General features: G+C 35.0%; 1 pseudogene; it reads right to left on the bottom strand.

The window, feature by feature from the left end:
* Nucleotides 1–11,853: 11,853 nt before the first annotated feature.
* On the bottom strand, nt 11,854–12,344 carry LOC102895945 (annotated as a pseudogene).
* Nucleotides 12,345–19,058: the final 6,714 nt, after the last annotated feature.

Genomic DNA, 19,058 nt, shown 5'->3' with positions numbered 1-19,058 from the left:
TTTAGCATGATAGTCTCTTCACAAATATTCGTCTTGAAGTTTACTGTGTAAACATAAACCTTCAGCTGCTGGCATGGACACTGGCTGAGAAATATGCCTCTGGTGTAATGACTGTTCTGAAGATAAAAGAGTCTCCTTCTTTGGTGCTATTGGGAATGCAGTGCTATAATCTCTACTGTCTCCACATGAGCCAGGTATCAGGGTAAAGAGGGTTTTTGAGTTAATTTTCCTGTATATAAATGTATTAAGCATGATCCATTTGGAGTTAGTAATTCACGCCTGTGTCCCCGAAGTAAGGATTTAGCCCTGACATAAATGGTTATTAATGATCTTTTGTGAGCTGTTACTTACAACCAATCCCAAGTTATGCAAGTCTATTGTTTAAGCCAAATCTGGAAATAGCTTTAGTAAATGCTGGTTTTTGCACCTTAATATAGTATGATGCTTTTTCAGGGAAGAAAGCCTGTTGAATTTTTATTTCATATTCCCAAGGCAACACAGCAAGAGTGTTCCCTCTTCATCTCCTAATCAGTGCATCATGGATGCTTAGCATTTATTAAGCCATATTCTGTGCTTCATATGGGACTTCTAAAGTGTCTTTTGTAGTAGTGTCAGTTTTCTGGGTTTACCTTGTAGTGTAATTGAGGAAAGAATCATTATCTTATGTGTTTTTTGTAGATCCAACTTTAACTAACAGGAATGATCCATTCTCACTACTAATCTTCAGAAGAATTAAGATTTTCAAAGGTGGAAAAAGAAAGAAAACAAAAAAATGGAAAAATTGAGTAAGATATTTAGCAAAAAAAGTTATCCTGAAAACCGAAAAGATAAATTCATGTAAGAAGAAAATCAGAGGAGATAGAAGACAATGAAGTGATGTGATTAATAGTGGAGATTAGTCAGCATGTTTTCAAGAAGCAAATCCTACAGGAACACATCTGTGTGTCAGAAGTTGTAAATGATTCAAGTAAAATTAAAATGCAGTGTCTGCCCTTGTGACAGCTGCTTACAAATTGTTGGTAGGACAAATCTAACACACATGAAACTATCAAAAAAATTAGGCTCTCAAAGTAACCTGCGACATCACATGAGATCTGAAGACATTTCTCCAGCTTCCTTTTTCTGTACCTGTTTCCCATATCTACTACTGTGGACTAATATTCAGTGCTTCAATATATTGCTCATTTAGCTTCAATTATGCCATTGATTTTGGTTCTCTACCTCTCTGAAAAGTTTTCTGCTTCCCATTGTCAATTCTCACGCTCTTTTACTCCTTTTTGTTTATCTTCATTTCTCCACTGTTCCAACTATATGTCTATTCAAAGCTTGTGTCTTAAGCTTTTTTCTTGCTCTCTCTCCTCTCACTCATCACTACAACTCCAACTTTTTTTTTTTTTTTTACATTTATTGTCAAAACAAAACCGGTGTTAAATTTTTACACTGGTTCTGCTTCCTAAATATTTCTGTTTAGATACTAATCTGTTATATCCTCAACAAACAATGTATGTTTATTAAACACCAGAGACAATCAGGCAAAGAAGGCACAAATATGAAAAAGGAATAATGCCTAACTTCAATAAAAAAAATAATATCCAATCATTCATTCATTCTTTTATTTATTTCACAAATTTTTTTTTTTTGTGAGAATTATTGCTAAATTCCAATAGTTATATAATTCCTGGTACAAGTTACCAGGAATTACATTAATTTCACATTACCATATTATTTAATGAAAGTAGGTTAGGGAAGCCTACATGAAAAAAGACAGAGTTGTATTTAGCATAAGTAAGGAAATAGAGACAAACATGTTTTATTGGAGAGAGTTGATATTCACCACTGATGGTTAATTCAGTGAAAAAATTTGTTCTGCAATAGAAGTGATATATTTTGGATTTTTTTTAATAACCAAAAGCTAAGACTGTGAATAATTAATACTTACTCCTAAAGGAACTAGAAAACCTCTTTCCATAGACATTTCAAAAAAAAAAAACTATAGAAATTATGGCCTGTGTATTATTTTAATAACCTTACCTGAGGGTAGACTGTGTGAAATCCTCATGGTACCTCACAGTGAGGTTAATGCCCTCATTAAACACATGCAGCCATTTGCATCTAGAAATCTCCTTTGTCTTCTTTATCATCTCTATTCATAACTTGCTGAAATATGGGGTAACATAGATGATTCCCCAAAGTAACACCAGGATATTAAATACTAATTTCATAAATGATTTCTTTTTTTCCTGCAACCTGGCACGGAAAATTTCTTGAAATATAAAAACACATTCCCACGTTTGATGTAAATAGAATACTCATGAATTTTAAACATTCTCTGTACGGCAGTCATTTAATACTCTAAACAAATACAGTGCTTCTCAAAAGAACCCACATATTAAATCCTGGGAATGAAGAAAAGGAGAACTGGTTTTCTCTACAGTTATGTATAATATTTAAATATTACACATTACTATTTGACAATCACCAGTTTACTGTAGGACTTAACACCTCTCTTGAAGGAGCACTTTGAAGATGTGTGCAATTAACAGGAATAAGAACTTCTTTCCTATATGTAGTAACATTTGAATAGAAAATAGTTTATAATAAAGAAAAGTAATCCAGTGTCCTATAACATCAAGTAAACCAGTGGCTATGTTCACAATTAGGAAAATCAGCTGTTGGGTTTGATCAATAGAGTGTCATGTCTTGAGCATTCAAAGCAAAAAAAAGCCAAAAGTTTGGTGGCCGTCATAATTTTAGGATGAGGCATTTTTAAAAAACTAGTAATATAGAGATATTTTGGTAATATTTAAATTATTTCTTTTGCTCCAAAGACATTTTGCTTAATAGGGAAACTCTAAAAACATTTCTACTAGAGATAAGAACAAAACAAAAATGCTCCCTTTAATTATCATTTTTGGTGCTATTATCCAGTGCAATTAAATAAATAGAAGTTTAAAATTTGGAATATTTCTAGTAACAAAAATAGGAAAATTAATTTTTTTAAAATTCTGCAAACCACAAGAAAAATCTCATCACTATTGCTATATAGCAAGTCACCCCAATATTTAGCAGTTTAAAATGACAATCACTTATAATCACTCATGATTTGTGGTTTGGGAGTTTGGAAGCATCTTAGCTTGGAATCGTGACTGGCTAGTCCTGGGGTACTCTCAAAAGCTTCTTCACTCATTTGCCTGGTACCTGGGCTGAGAAGTGGATGACGGAAGAGCTGAAATTCCATAGGCATCTCTTTCTATGTGATCTTTTCACTTGATTTCTTCACTATGGACTCTGAGAAAGAAGGTATCTACTAAGAAGGACACTTGGTGGCTAAGTAGGCTCAAATTAAAACACACACACACACACACACACACACACACACACAACTGGTTCTAAATAGGGGCCTCTCATGAAAGCCACGCTTCAGGCAGAAGCTTGCACTGAGCTGCCCTTCTCCTTCACTGAACTGCCTGCCTGCACTGTGTTCCTGCTGTTTGAGCCAGCCCTTATATAGGAGTTTCTGGAATTGTATTTCAACCAATAGGACTGAGACTTAGAGATGGGCAGGTATATTTTCATTAATATCTTCACCAACCAATCAGAGCTCCATTCTGACCAAACAGGACAGTGCTTTTTGGACCAATAAAGCTGTGAGGATTTGCAGTCCTCATTTTCATGAGGACAGACCCATCAGGGATCAGGGACTTCTCTCTATATAAGCCAGCTCCCCTCTGCCTCAGTACACGTTTGCTTTCCACTGAAGACTGTGTTCCTCCGGCTAGAGTTAAAACACCGAAGAGATCTTGCCAGAGCAGATTAAAACAGACCAACACAGACTGGTGCAAAGCAGGGCACAGCAGTGTAGATCAGACTGGAGCAGAGCAGAGCTGTCAAGCAGGAGAGGGGCCTCACCCCAGGGCCATCTCATCCCAGAGCTGCCTTTCAGCTCTCCTGTTTCACAGGCATGCTGCTTCGTAATTGAGCTGTAACACTACAGAGCTATTCCACAGCCATGCTGTTCTCACAGTTGTGCTGTGTCACAATTGAATTATTAACAATGAATAAAGTTTCCTTCTTCACAGCATCCCAAACTGGGGATTCCTGTTGGTGTTGAACTGGCACCAATGACCACCAGTTGATACCACCAAGATGGTGATAGGATAGATGCACTGTTTGCATGGTGACTCAAGGTTTCAAAGCACATTTCCTAAGATAGAAAGTCAGGCAGAATCCATAATACAGGTCTGATCTTAAGAAAATCATGCCGCTATCTTTGGAAAATATAATTTTCTACAAGAAGTTTATTCAGATGGAAAAAGAAAAATTATGCAATAAAACGTATGCACAGCCTATTGAAAAATTTAGATCTGTATTTAAAATAATACACCAGAAAATTCCCAACACATGGAATATGTATATGTAAAATCATACAACCATAAATTATTAGAAGAAAATATTGGCAACCATATTTTCAATACCAGCTATTACTTAAACTCAAATCCCCCTCCCCAAATGTGAACCTTAAAAAATGGCAAACATAAATTTATAAGAAATGTTTATAGATCCTATCACAAACAGAGGTCTAACCATTCTAGTAGGTAAAAATATTCTCAAATAAATATGATAAAGACTAATAATCCATGGAGGAAAATGGGAGAAAAATAACAGTATTAGTAAAAATAAAACATAAACAGTACTTAAAAATATGAAAAGCTACTGAATCTCATTCATAATAAAAGAAAGAAAATTAAGACTACATTGAGAATCCCTAATTCACGTATCAGACTGATATCATTCCAAAATGTATCAACACACAATGCTGGTGAGGGCTAGGAGTAAATAGGAATGTACTGCTTTTTGAAAATGTAATAAGTGTGATTCTCTTGGGAGTGATTTTTGTCAACTTCTTTCAAAATTACAATTGACCCCACAGTTTCTCTTCTTTGTGATAGGCATCATTCTCAGCCTTTGTAAGCTGGACCTATAAGTTGCTTCTTAGCCAATAAATATGGTAAAAGTGATGGGCTGTCATTTCTATGATTATTCCAAGTTATAAGTCATTAAGGGATTAAAAACCATTAAAAGATTTTACAGATGTAATTGTGGCCCTTAATCAGTTAACTCTAAGTTAATCAAAAGAGATTATTCTGGATGGGATCGACCAAAAAGTGAGTGCAGAACAGTTCTATGCTAAACAACCAGTTATATAAAAAAAAGAGAAGAAGAGTATAGATTTGTGTTTTCTTGCAAAAACAAAAAAGAATCCTTTGAATGAATCAAAAACAATTGTAATCATTTGCTGGGACGGTTGAAAGATGGGATCTAATTTGAAAGAGGACAGTTAAGGGATTATTTATAATTGTCCCTAAGAATACCATAAAGGATACAAATTAAAAGGAAATTCAAAGGCCAAGGAGATTCCAGAACATAACAGGATTTCCCATCAAGATGGCAGTGTAGCGAAACGCTATGCTTGCTTCTTCATGATTACGTTAAAATTACAACTAAACTACAAAACAACCATCATTGATCCCATAATCCTACTTCTGAGTATTTATCCAAAGAAACACAAATCACAACCTCAAAAGGACATATACATTCATATGTTCATTGCAGTATTATTTACAATAGCCAAGATAGGAAGGGAACCTGAATGTCCATCAATGGAGGAATGTATAGAGAAGAGGTAGTACATATATACAATGTACTATTACTCAGCCATAAAAAAAGAACAAAATCTTGCCATCTGCATCATAGATGAACCTAGAAGGTATTATGTTGAATGGAGTAAGTCAGACAGAGAAACACAATGCCATATGATTTCACTTACATGGGGAATCTAAAGAAGAATACAAACAAAACGGAAACAATCTCGTAAATACAGAGAACATTTTGATGGTTGCCAGATGGGAGGGGTGAAAAAAGAGAAAGGGATTAAGTACAAATTTGTAGTTACAAAATAATCTTGGGGATATAAAGCATAGGATAAGGAATACAGTCAATAATATTGTAAAGCTATGTATGGTGTCAGATGAATATTTAATTTATTGGGATGGTCACTTCATAAGTTATATAAATGTCTAATTACTATGTTGTACTCCTGAAACTAATATAATAGTGTATGTCAAATATAATTGAAGAATAAAAAATGTTAATTAAAAAAAGGATGCAACATAATGTAAGGGAGTGAACAGAACAAAGATAGAGGGCTTAAGTGAGGGTAAATACTGGGCAAATTTGAGATTGTTGATCCAGATTCAAGCACTAAAAATACATAGATACCTAAGGTACTGAGACTGTCATTTTTGGAGGCAGGCATATGTTGGTTGGGTTTAATGCAGGGCACAATGAGTCTGGTGACAGCAACAACAAAAATAGTCACCTATAGAAATGCTGTTGAAAGCCAGAAGTTTTCTATCTAAATGTAGCCTAATCAAGCGAACTCTCTTTTCATCTCTTAAACCATACATTGTCATTGTTATGTTTCCTGATTTGTGTCCAGGAAGCTCTCTTTCAATTCATATAATGTTTCCATGGCTTTAATGTGATACCGCCAACGTTATAGGCAACATTGCTGATAACAGCAGTGAACTCCCAGTATCTGCACTTGAGGGAACACATAAGCTGCCTACTTAGCATCTCTAACCACTTGTTTCCTGAGGACTCATCTTTTCTTGCCAGAGTGATTCAGGAAGTATTTTTAGAAATAAACCCAGGCCGCTATAATATACAGATGACTCCATTGTTTGTTTAGCAAGAAGAATTAGGCCTCTAAGTGGTGAGACTATAGTGACTTCTCAATAGTGATTTACATTTTAAAAGTACTTGTATAACTTCAATTTATGACAGAGGCATTGTCTGAACAATGATATCTACAAATCAGTTTCTAAGAATATGAGTGTAAATAATCACTCCGTCTTTGGGATTTGTTTCTATGTTGGGAAGCTGAAGGGAACAAGTCTGAAGATGATAGTGTTTGCATTAAATCTGGTACCATCAGAGGACCAGCTCTCAGGCTCACCCGAAGCAAGGAAACCTGGGGGATTTTCACTCTCCATCATTCATTATAATTCTCCACCATTAAAGCTGTAACTTGGGAGTCATTATGCACTTTGGGGAACTATACTAGCTTTAGTAGGCCACTAGGGATCTACGTCTTGTGCAGAAGCTGTAATTTACAAAATACCCTCTGGAGAAAGGAGAAAAAGAGTGGAGCTTGCAAAGTGCTTCCTTTTCTGTGGTGGAGATTATACAGTATGGGGATTAAACTCAACAAACCATTCTGACACGACAGTTTCATAAATACAAAGAAACTTTCTATTGTATAAAACAAGGCAATTCAGAAATCTCCTGTTCTGTTTCCACTTAAGCTATTGTTTTAATAAACACATATTCCCATGGTTATTCTAATAGCGGCTGAACCAGAATATTAGCAAGATCCTCCTCTACTTCTCTGGGTAATTCCGAAGACAGATAATTTTTCCTTGCTTTATTCTCCTATCAGAATAAAGAGCCAATGGAGCTCTGTGGTGATTTTTACTAAACAATTTTATTTCGAGGAGAGTAGATAACTGACTAACATGAATTAATCGGAATTCTGCTATGGATATTTACAATGTAAATAAACCTTCACTAAATTGAATGCTGCCGACTAGAGACAGGCCTTTCTTTTATCTGTTGAGAGTCTGCTTATCTCTGGTTTTGTCTAAGAACTTTATAAATAGAGTTTTACCTTACAGCTCTTTAGCTGGAATCCATTGTTATTATATTGGATCCCTGATGATGTGTTGATTAGATATGGAGAACTATTTTGTACAATCTTATGATTATATCTGTGGTGTAGTGAGCTTGTGCCCATGGTCTGTGAACTTCATAAGAGGTTCTTATCTTCCTGCCCCCTTAAGTGAGACAGGAAGTCTAGACAAGATTGATCATGGGTAAATGCCCATCCCCTACTGGGATAAGGCTCTGGTAAAGTCTTTCCCCAAGAAAAGTAGGCTTTTTTTTTTTTTTTTTTTTACAGCTAATACTCTGGGTGGCTTTCAAAATTGTTACTTCTCTCCTCCAACTTCCAGAGATGTGATAGGATTTTTCTAGACTCTTCATCATGAGAACCTAGTAAGGTAGCTAAGTAAATCTCATTAAAATTTGGTGTCCTATCTAAGAGTGTTTCTACCAGTTTATGGCACTATAGCAGTTTCTGCTTTGGGTTAATTAATCTCAGCTATGGTTCTCTGTATTTGCCTGCCCTTATAGATTTTGGAAAGTTAATCTGCCCTATGATTTCCATTCAGGAAGGAAAGTAGATTTTTCTGTTATCCTATAGGTACAATAATTTGCTACCGAACTGAAATTTTCATTTATGCAGGCAAGAAGCTTAAACAAAATGTCATCCAAAAGCATCTGCTTGGTGACCAGATCAACTTTAAGAATTGTATATTTATTGTCATATTCTTTAATGTCTTTTAAAGACAGCTCTTTTTAGGTTCCAAGAGTAAATGCAGTTTTTTAAAAAAATGATTTGACAAAATAATTATTAGAATTAAATTATTCCGAATGTTTAACTTGGCGATTTTACTTTTAAATTTATCTTTATAAACTAATATAAAATATGAACCAATATTTATGCAAAGATATTCCCGGTTTATAAAACAAATAAATAAAGGATATACATAAACAAAACTATCTAAATAAAAGTAGATTAAACTAAGAAATATTAAAATGATTACATAAAATTTGAAGCAGACATTAAAATTATATATGCAAAGAAAGAATGGAACAAAAAATATAAGTATCATATTAACAAATAAAAATATATTTGTAGCAATCTAAGACAATACACATAAAAAAGGAAAAACATACCAAAGTTTTAAGACCATTATTTCTGAGTTCAGTGGCATCTTTTATTCTCTTGTCTATATTTCCTATCAATAACAAACAACACATCTATGATCAGAAAAAAGAAAATAGTTATCAATTCTGGCATATTTTCTTAAAAGATTTCATAATTTCCAGATATGTCATATAATACTGTTTTAAATTTGCCAAAATTAACACAATTATATCATTAATTACTTGAAATTCCTTTTTATTGAAACGAAAAGCCAATGGTTATTTAAATGACTGTCATCCAGAAGAAAAGCCACAATTGAGAAATCAATTGCAGGAACTATGATTAGGAGAGCTGCAGGATTTCCACATGGCTGATGATCAGCAGGATGAGGCTAGAGAGACACCACCTGCCTCTCTAACCCGGATGCTGCAGGTGTGGATTTTGTCCCCATCTGTATTTTCTGAGGAGGAATTCGCCTTAGGCGCCCCATGGTCCTGTCTTCCTGTGACCAGGGGGTGAGTTTGGTTACCTCTATGATAAGCCATGACACTATAGGAATGAACAACAAAGTGGCAGGTTTATACATGAGAAGTCACAAATCCATACCTTAGAAAAGTAAAAATGCAGCTAGCCCGTGAGAGAAACCAACCAGCTCACTCTCAAGGGGAGAGGACTCAGTAGTGCCAATGGGGAAATCAACTAGAATTGATGAAACTCTAGCTACTGCACCAGGGAAGAAGAAACTTGGGGGCAGACGTCTCAGGATTTCCTCTCATGTGGGAATTGTGCTGCCTCTGTGTGTTTCCTAAACTCCTAATTTCCCAGAATCTGAGAGCAGTGCATGAAACTGATGTGTTAACCACTTTCCACTTTAAACCCAGGGAAGTTCCATACAACACTGAGAGATTTCTTAGTTGCAAGGTCAGCCAAATTCTCCTCTCTGCCTCAGAATACATTTTATACTTTCCACAGACCCACATGTATTTCATAACGACAATTCTAAAGATACAAAATGTTCCTTTCCATCAGGTTGATGTAACACAAGTTATAGATTTATTGTCCTAATGTTGAACATTTATGTTGTTTTTCAATATTTTATCTTTAGATCTAAGTACTAAGATTTTTTTTTCTGTGGAACAGTATCTACTAGATAAGTTCCTAGAAATAAAAATGCAGGATTTCTCTTGACTTAAATTTGAAATCACCTTCCAAAATGTTTCTAACAATTCATAAAGATATCATCATATTAAGCATGTTTCAGTTTTGCTTCAACCATATCCACAATCTTAGCCGCCATAACAACATACTGTAGACTGAGTGGCTTAAACAATAGAAATTTATTTCTTATAGTTTTGGAAGCTGGAAGTCCAAAATCGAGATGTCAGCAGGGTTGGTATCCATCGGGATATGGATTTTGTGTGATGCAGTGCACATCGCATGAGAGGAAACTAAACCAAAAATTGACTCAAATGAAGGCTTAGAATTCTAGCTTATTTAGTATCTTCAACAAAGAACAATATAGGACAAAGGAAAGTAGTTTTAGCCTTAGAAGGGTGGCATATTGTGGGAAGATAAATATTCAGGAGAAACTAATGGAATTAAGGTTTGTGTACAGATTCCAATGGTGCTATCTCTGAACTGACAAAACTCAATCTCTTGTAAAAGTAGAATTTATATCCTGCCTATTTATTTTTTATTTATTTATTTTTATAATAAAACATTTCATTATTTATTTAGCTGTTAAACCTCTCGCACTAGATTTTTACAAGCTGGCGAACACTAACAGATTAATTTTCCCACAGAACTATAACCACACATTCCCAGATAGTATAAATATATAGTTGAACTAACATTAATACACATCACCATTTTATCAATTACATAATAAAACGAATTATCAAGTGCCCAAATATTAAGTTACACAACTCAAAAGGCATATAAAATATTAGGTTGCTCAATTCATTAGCAGAAACCCACATTTTTTTATTTTTTATTTTTATTTTTTGCAAGAGAGGTTGGGAAGAAAAAAATTACACTTCAAACAAAAATAAGTTAGTAAACTACTTCAGTTTAAGTATGAAAAAAATTAAAAGAATTTTGGAATTTATGATTAAGAATTGTTTTGGCTCAAATAACAAAGCATCTCTACCTTTAAAAAATTTACTAAATTAAAGAGCATATTCTATGTGTTTTGCACAAGACAAAGGCAACATTTTACTAGTTATACTTAATAGCCCCTTCCCGTTCTTTTTTTTTAAGGCCCTTCCTGTAAGTTGCAGCCCAAGAGCAAACATTAAAATTAACTGTAAGGCTTTGTTGTCTGGAGACATTAAAGACATGTGCTTTTATACAATGTAAATTTTCAAAATGAAGGCTTTCCATAACAGAACAAAATGAGATGTATAGAAAGACATTAAATAATCAAAGACTTGATATATATATAAAAAAAAAAATTTCAGCAAACCTGATGTATACATGTATGAATGTGGGAGATGTAAACATAAGGCAAGCAGGCAGACAACCATATAGGTCTAACTTTCTATATTTGAAATGACTGAAGGGATAAATAAACCAACTGAATAAACCAGATCATACCCACAGTGTTCATAGTTTCTGGGATTTTAGTTCTATATGAAACCAAAAATATACAAGTATTATGCTGGGTATTTTGGCACCTAATCTTTCTAAATTTCTTATATATTGATAAGATTCTGGCATGGGAATAAATTTAAAGACATAATACTGCATGATTTCAGGAAAAGCCGATTGGTACAAATGAAAAGCACATTTTAAATATTGAACAGCAAGAATCTTTTGCTAAGTATCAAAAGAGGTTGATCATAACCCAAACATAGAAGTTGCAATTCTGTCAAGCTTGTGGCCTGGTAAAACCGCTTTCCAATACTCCTGTGGAAGCTTCATTAGACTTATTCACCAAGCCAACATGTTGGCTAATAATGCACAACAAATTAGGTCTTGTCTCAAGTCCTACTTCCAAGGCAAAGGCATCAGACGCTCCAGTTTTATTGAATGCAACAGTTATTTCTATGACCATTGGAGTTTTTGAAGCGCAGCTGCATTTAGGACGATGCTTCTCCAAACAAAAAGTTGCTTGCTGTTAAAAACACCAGGCTGCTTTTGTCTTATGAACTGCATCTTCATATTTCATCCCACCTTCAATGAATGCTAGGGCAACAAGCACCGGAGCTTTCCCAAGGCCTGCAATGAACAGCAATACAACAACCAGGTTCTTCACAAAACTTAATTTTTATAAGACTTAACCAGTCTGGTTGGATGGTGTTGTACTATCATCAAAAGGCTAATCAAGAAAATGGATGCCTTCTTTCTCCACAAGAGTAGTGGCTGTAAGTTGCTTCACATATTCTTACTATGTGGTAACTTCGTACTTCTTAAGTTCCTCCATAAATTCATTTAAGGTTGCATTGGTTGGATTGTGTGTAATAAGAAATCTCATGTTCTTGTATGTGACGGCCACAGGAGCTGGACGATTCATTCGAGCCGTGTTAATTTAGTTAAAAAACACTTAGTAGGTTTATGAAAGAATTTAAAAATTGAATACAGAAATGATGCAAAGAAACTGAGTCTACTTCAATATACTTCACTTGAAATTCTCAGTGCTTTGAGTATGAAGTTGAAAGTCATGGAATGTGAAATCAACCGCCTAACAAGCAGCAGCAATTCTTCAGTCCAGTAATACTGAGGCAATAGAAAGGAAGTGTACTGTTTACCCCATCCAGGTGAGAACGCTTGTAAAACGCTCTGCAGATCTCAATTCAAAATTTCCATGTCCAGGTTAACCACTCTTACCGGGGCTTCATGGTAGAGTAGTAATGAATTTCTACAGTTCACTTGTCTGCACAGAGGTCGTGCTGTGCCTGGCAGTAATCTCCACTGCCCTTCACAAATTCCAGAAATGTGTGACCAAGAACACCACAGAAAGGAATATGTTTACTCATTGAAGATTGTAGCCTAATCATACAGCGGGTCCGAGGCGGTAGCGACACAGGAGGCAGCGGTGGCGGCGGCTGCAGGGCAGGGAGTGGCGGTAGTTGCAGCATGGCGCTTTGCAGACAGGGACAGGGGCACCAGACTCTACAGCGGAGCCAACCCGCTGTCGACAGAGCCAATATGCGGAGAGGCCTATATCCTGCCTTTAGGTAGACAAGGGGGTGCTTTTTCTGCATTAGCTCTTTCTTTATTGCTTTTTGGCATAATAACTTTTATATCAAAGAGCTATATTTTGGGATGACATATTCTGGTTTCCTTCAGCCTCACTCTCATGACCTCATCTAAATCTAATTACTGCCCAAAGGTCTAATCTCATGCCCATGAAGATTTCAACAGAAGAATGTCAGGATACAATCAGTCCATAGCTCCCAGTTTAGAAATTGTGTTTTCTTATTTTTTGACCAATTTTGTGCATATGAAATAATGCCTTGATATTGCTTTAATTTACACTTATGTTATTGTTTATATTTGGTACAATTTCCCATGAGTCATTTGCTTAAATTGTGAGTTTATGTGCTTTCTGTACTTAATTACTGGGATTTCAATTTTTGTTTCTCTACACATGAATGAGCTCTTTGTATTTTCTAATATAAACAATCTAGTTTTCAAATTTTGTACAAGTTTTGCCTTAAATCATTGTTTTCCTTTTTATGTCTTGTGTTGCTGTTCTCTTATTTCAGTTCACATGAGAGACATTGCTCTCTTTCGATTGAATCCTACACACACTTTGATTGACCCTAAGTCTTTTCATTTTCTTCACGGGGTCTCCCCCTTCATAAGGACTCTGTGAAGCCCTTATCTTTATCCCTTGTCACCATCTTCTTCTTGGTAAATTTGTTTGTATTTATAATCACTTGGCAAACATCTATTGAGCTTTTATTATGAACCTAGAACATTTTGTAGACACAGAGAATGAAAGTTCCTGCCCTCATAGAGCTTACATTGTAAAGTGGTAGAAAAATACAAAAAGTAAACAAGCCAATAAAAATATAATATCAGATAGTGGTGTTAGATAGTTAGGCAGGCATGAAAACAAGGAGCCAAGGCCCAACTCTGTAACCATAGAAATTTCCCTTGAAGACCTTCCTAAGCACCTCCCAGAAATACTTCCCATTTAGGCTTATAAATTATCCCAAATCCTAGAGCACAAATATAATAAAAGCTGCTGGCCTAAAACAGCTACAAATGCATGTACGGGAAGTACTGCCCCTAACTTCAGCCTCATTATATCATCATTATAATATCATAACTATGTCCGGAAGTTCATGAATTTAATTATAACAGACTAAATTCTAGGTAAGTAAGCACATGTGCAGTAGGCAAAACTTTATATAGCAGCCAAGTGTCAGTCAAGGTGACTTCACATAGGGATCATCTAGGCCCTCCTATCAGGGACCAAATATAACCAGATCTTCCCACCTCTGCATTATTACAGCTTTCCTGGCTGGAAACCCGTCCATCCCTTTGGAGTGTACTATCTTATCTCTTTATCTCCTCAATTCCATGGAGTTGCAGTCTTCCTCAGTGTGGAGTCTCCTAAAATGTACTTTCAATAAAGCTTACTTTTTCTAAATCCAACCAACCTGCAATTCTTTGCTGCGTGGGTGGGAAAGAACTGACACAGTCCACCTTACTCCCCTGTCCACCTCCTCCTCCTCTCCGACACCCCTGGGGCGATGCCAGATTTTACCTCACCCTCAGCGGTGACAGTGCTAAGTGCTACTAAGTGAAATGAAAGCAGAGTATGGTCTTAAAATATTCTAATGGGAAGTTTTAAGTCTTTGTTTAAGAGAGCTTGACAAGTTGGTGAGACAAGGCATTACTCAAGGTTTATAGAAATGCCATTCATATGAATGCTATTAACAAGGCTGTTCTGTGCAAATATTCTGTTATTTTATATGGTTATCAAAAATACGCTAGAGTTAGATGTGGTATACAAAATACAATTGAAATAGTCATCTGGTTTTGTCTGTTCCTTTAACAAAACGCTCTTTTTCTCAAAGCAAAGTTAGTTTATCTTCAAGTTTCTTAAGCTTTGGTAGTCCTCTGAACTGACTTTTTTACCCCCAAAGATAAATATTTTAAGTTGTTTCTCTGCTAACCCATGTCATTGTGCTTTCTAGGATTTCTAGTGTGTCTTTTAGATATTGGACATACATGTCCTCCTTTTTAAAATGGCAGGGAGAGAGAAGTGTTCATTTGGAGATCCTCTACATTGATTGTGTTATCAGAAAGGTATATTCAAAGAGTTTCCAAACAGACCACAAGTAAATCTAAAACACAGTGGAAAGAAAGAAAAATTAAAGTTACTACACCATAATTGTTTTTTGGTCAGATCTGCAAAAGAAGTTAGAAGGTGTTGTGTTGTATATTTGAAGTTGCTAAGAGAATAGATCTTATAAATTTTCATCAGAAGAAAAAAATGTTTATAACTGTATATGACGGAGGCTAACTATTCTTACTGTGGTGATTATTTTGCAATATATACAGATATTTAATCATATAGTTGTATATCTTAAACTAATATGTTACATATCAATTTTATCTCAATTAAAAAAGAATAAATGAATAATTTAAAGATAATCTGGATCATTTGTTTTCTTCTGTTTCTTTTTTTTTGTCACTATCATAGTCTGCTACATGTCCATTTTACTGGGTTAGTCCTGGTAGTGAACAAAGGTAGGTAAGACAGAGACAAGAGCGTATATGATATGATATCAATGGCCTAAGCAAGGTAACCTGGACTTCAAAAAAATGTATGTATGGAGATGGACATGGATACATATGTGAAGAAGTCGATTATATTCTCACATCTATATATTCTATGAAATTAATTTAACATGAAATAAAGCACTTTTGATCTCAGGTCACTGAAGGGTGAACTCTGAGTGAGAACATTTACATAGATTATGATCTTAATGATTTCTTCTAGACTTGTTCTACTTAGAAAGAGGCAGGTGGAAAAACAAATAACTTGAATCAAAAACTAACTAATGCTAATGTATAGATGGCTTGTGGGTTAAATCAATTCCCCGTTTTGTTTTGGTTGGCTATTGCAGTGCTTATTAATATTATTATTTTAATTTGAAGACCTTATTGCCAGGAACTCTGCTTTCAGTTAATTGTAGATACTTCCTGTCTATTCTTACATTTACTAAATTGCTTTTTAAAGCATTTGGATTTGAGTGTGTTGGAGAGGAAACTTCTACCCTCCTAAGTAGGGTCTAGGGACTTGTAACAAAAATAGGTTAACAAGAGAAAAATAAACAGAAGTTGATTAATATGTATATCTCATACATACAAGGGAACACTCACAAGAAAAATGAAGACCCAAAGAAGCAGCTGTTGCTGAATAGCTTTTATACTAATTTGGAAAAAGAGTAGTAAATTGTGAAACTGTGACAAGACAAAGGGGCTTGGGCTAAGGTAGTTAATGGAGGAAAAGAAACTAGGAAGATAGGGATTAGTTTAACAGTGATTACTTGCAGATTCCTCTGGTGACCTCTCTAGGCTAAGAGTCTAAAATTCTTTTCTGTATGGAGACTTTATCTCTAGTCTTTAGGCTGAAAGGAGAGAGGATAGAGTGACCTCTTCCTGCATTTGCTGCTTCTTAATTATCTTCAGATCAGAATATTTTTTAAGTCAAAGGAGTGACATATTCTGTTTTTTTTTTCAAGAGCACTGATACAAATTCATTTGCCCATCAGTGTATGGACATTTCTCAATTGACTACAAAAGGTACAAGCACTATGTTTGGTTGGCAAAATGAAGAACACAAAGAGAACTCAAATGTAATATCTGCCTTTAATGAGTTTAGACTGCGTTTTAAAGAAAGATGCAGCTTTCTCATGTCAGGGAAGGAGAAGTCTCCTGTCCACCACTTCTGAGTTCTTATGGCTAGACTAATAATAAAATTGACACAAGATCAGTTCAATAGGAGAAAAAAAAACAATTTAATACATGCACATAGGAGATCATAAATGATATACAAAGCAATAATTGAAGCAGGCAAATTTTTATACATTTTAGACAAAGAAACAATAAAGAAATGAGAATTGACAGGACAGGAATTCAAAAAGAAAAAGGGCTTGGGGTAGTCAATGAACTAAGTAACAAATTTGTTTATACAATCTTCTCTAATCTGGATTCCTTAACTCTAGGATAAGGGTCTCTCTCTCAGTCCCCCTGAGCAAAGAGGATACTTTCAAAGGGGAGATTTATTTTCTGCACTCAAGGAGACAGGGGTGTGGGATGTCAATGTGCCATTCTTGCACTGAATGCTTTTCATGTAACTTTAACTCAGAATAATCAGTTTATTGTGGGATATGTCGGGATAGCCTGTCCTGGGACCCAAGATCACCCCTGAGTTTTCTTTGTATGTAAAGGGAGTACATATAAATTAATTGCTAGTCTCACTCCACCTTTTGACATAATCTACCCTAAGAAAGGTAGAGTGACTACCTGTTTGAAAAATTTGGAACCTAGAGAGTGGAAGCTGATTATACTTTGCTCAGTTCCATTTTCTTCCTTTTGAAGCAAGCTAACCATAATGCTTTATTATTTAGAAACTACTTGGCTCTCATACTATGTTGCAATCTTTAATGGTTTCTGCTGATTGTTAAATATGATATTCCCATCTTCCAAATTGATGTTTTGTCTTCTCAGTCTCTGAAAAACTGTAAATTTATTGAGTTTTCTTTATGCTCTCCAGAGAGCATAAATGACAAAATACATTAAAATTTATTGCAAAGTAAACTTGAGATGTGCTCTGTGAAAAAACAGATGTAGTCATGTGAGAGTTTAAAAGAGGTTGTCTATTTTCTGTTGAGGTCTCATTAGAAAAGGTGAAATTTGAATGTGGATTTAAATATGAGTAATGTTTGGAGGTTTAAAGAGGACTAGGACATCCAGGTATGAGCCATAAAAGGCACGGAGTCAGGAAAATCCTAATAAATGCAGCACTGAGGACAGAATAGTTTGGATTGGCCACAGCATACAGTAAGTCAAGGAGAACAGTGAGAAAATTAGTTAGTTGACAATGACTGAATGTCTATAATTTCAGGGTAAAGTATTAGCTCGATTCTGCTGGAATTTCAGAGCCATTGATGGAGCATTTAAGAGCAGAGAAGTAGCCTGATCAAAACTTTATTCATAAAAATAATTTTGGGAGTTATAATACAGATGTTGTCTGGGCTTCTCTATTTCCAGTCTAGCTGCATTCTTACTACTGAATCTTGATTCCACAGGTCCATGAGAGATGAAATGACATCCCGTGATTCCTATAGATTTGTGAAATTGATCAGTTTTTCACATGTCTATTGGTCATTTTAATGTTTCTTGGGTCTTCTGTCTAATTTTAATCGGATTGTTTTTTTAATTCGATTGTTTTATTTTTAATTGTTGAGTTATAAAAGTTCTTTGTATATTTTGGATATTAGCTTCATATCAGAGGCATTTTTTGCAAATAATTTTCCCATTCAGTTGGTTGTCTCTTTGTCTTGTTGATGGTTTCTTTTGCTGTGCAGAAGCTTTTTGTTTGTTTGTTTGTTTAATATAGTACCATTCATTTATTTTTGCTTTTACTTCTCTTGCCTTTGAAATCAAATTCATAAAATCTTCTCTAAATCCAGGGTCCATGAGTTTAGTACCTGTGTTTTTTTCTATTCAATTTATTGTGTCAGGTCTTATACTTAAGTCTTTGATCCATTTTAAGTTAACTTTTGTGTATGGTGACAGAGAGTGGTCTAGTTTTATTCTTTTGCATGTGGCTTTCCAATTTTTCCAGCACTATTTATTGAAGGGGCTTTTCTTTCTCCGTTGTATATTTTTGGCTTCTTTGTCAAAAATTATTTGCCCATATACACTAGGTTTATTTCTGGACTCTCAATTCTGTTCCATTTCTCTATGTGTCTGTTTTTCTGTCAATACTATGCTGTTTTAATTATTGTCACTTTGTAGTATAATTTGAAGTCAGGCTGAGTGATACCTCCAGCCTTGTTCTTTTTTCTTAGGATCATTTTGGCTATTTGAGGCCTTTTGTGATTCCATACAAATCTGATGATTTTTTGTTTCATTTAAAAAAAATGTCATTAGGATTTTGATGGGAATTGCATTAAAGTTTTATATCACTTTGGTAACATGGCCATTTTAACTATGTTGATTTTTCCAATCCAGGCACATAAAATATGTTTCCATTTCT

The sequence above is a fragment of the Pteropus alecto genome, unplaced genomic scaffold (assembly GCF_000325575.1).
Source record: "Pteropus alecto unplaced genomic scaffold, ASM32557v1 scaffold117, whole genome shotgun sequence".
Taxonomy (NCBI): domain Eukaryota; kingdom Metazoa; phylum Chordata; class Mammalia; order Chiroptera; family Pteropodidae; genus Pteropus; species Pteropus alecto.
This window is presented reverse-complemented; position numbering and strand designations above follow the sequence as displayed.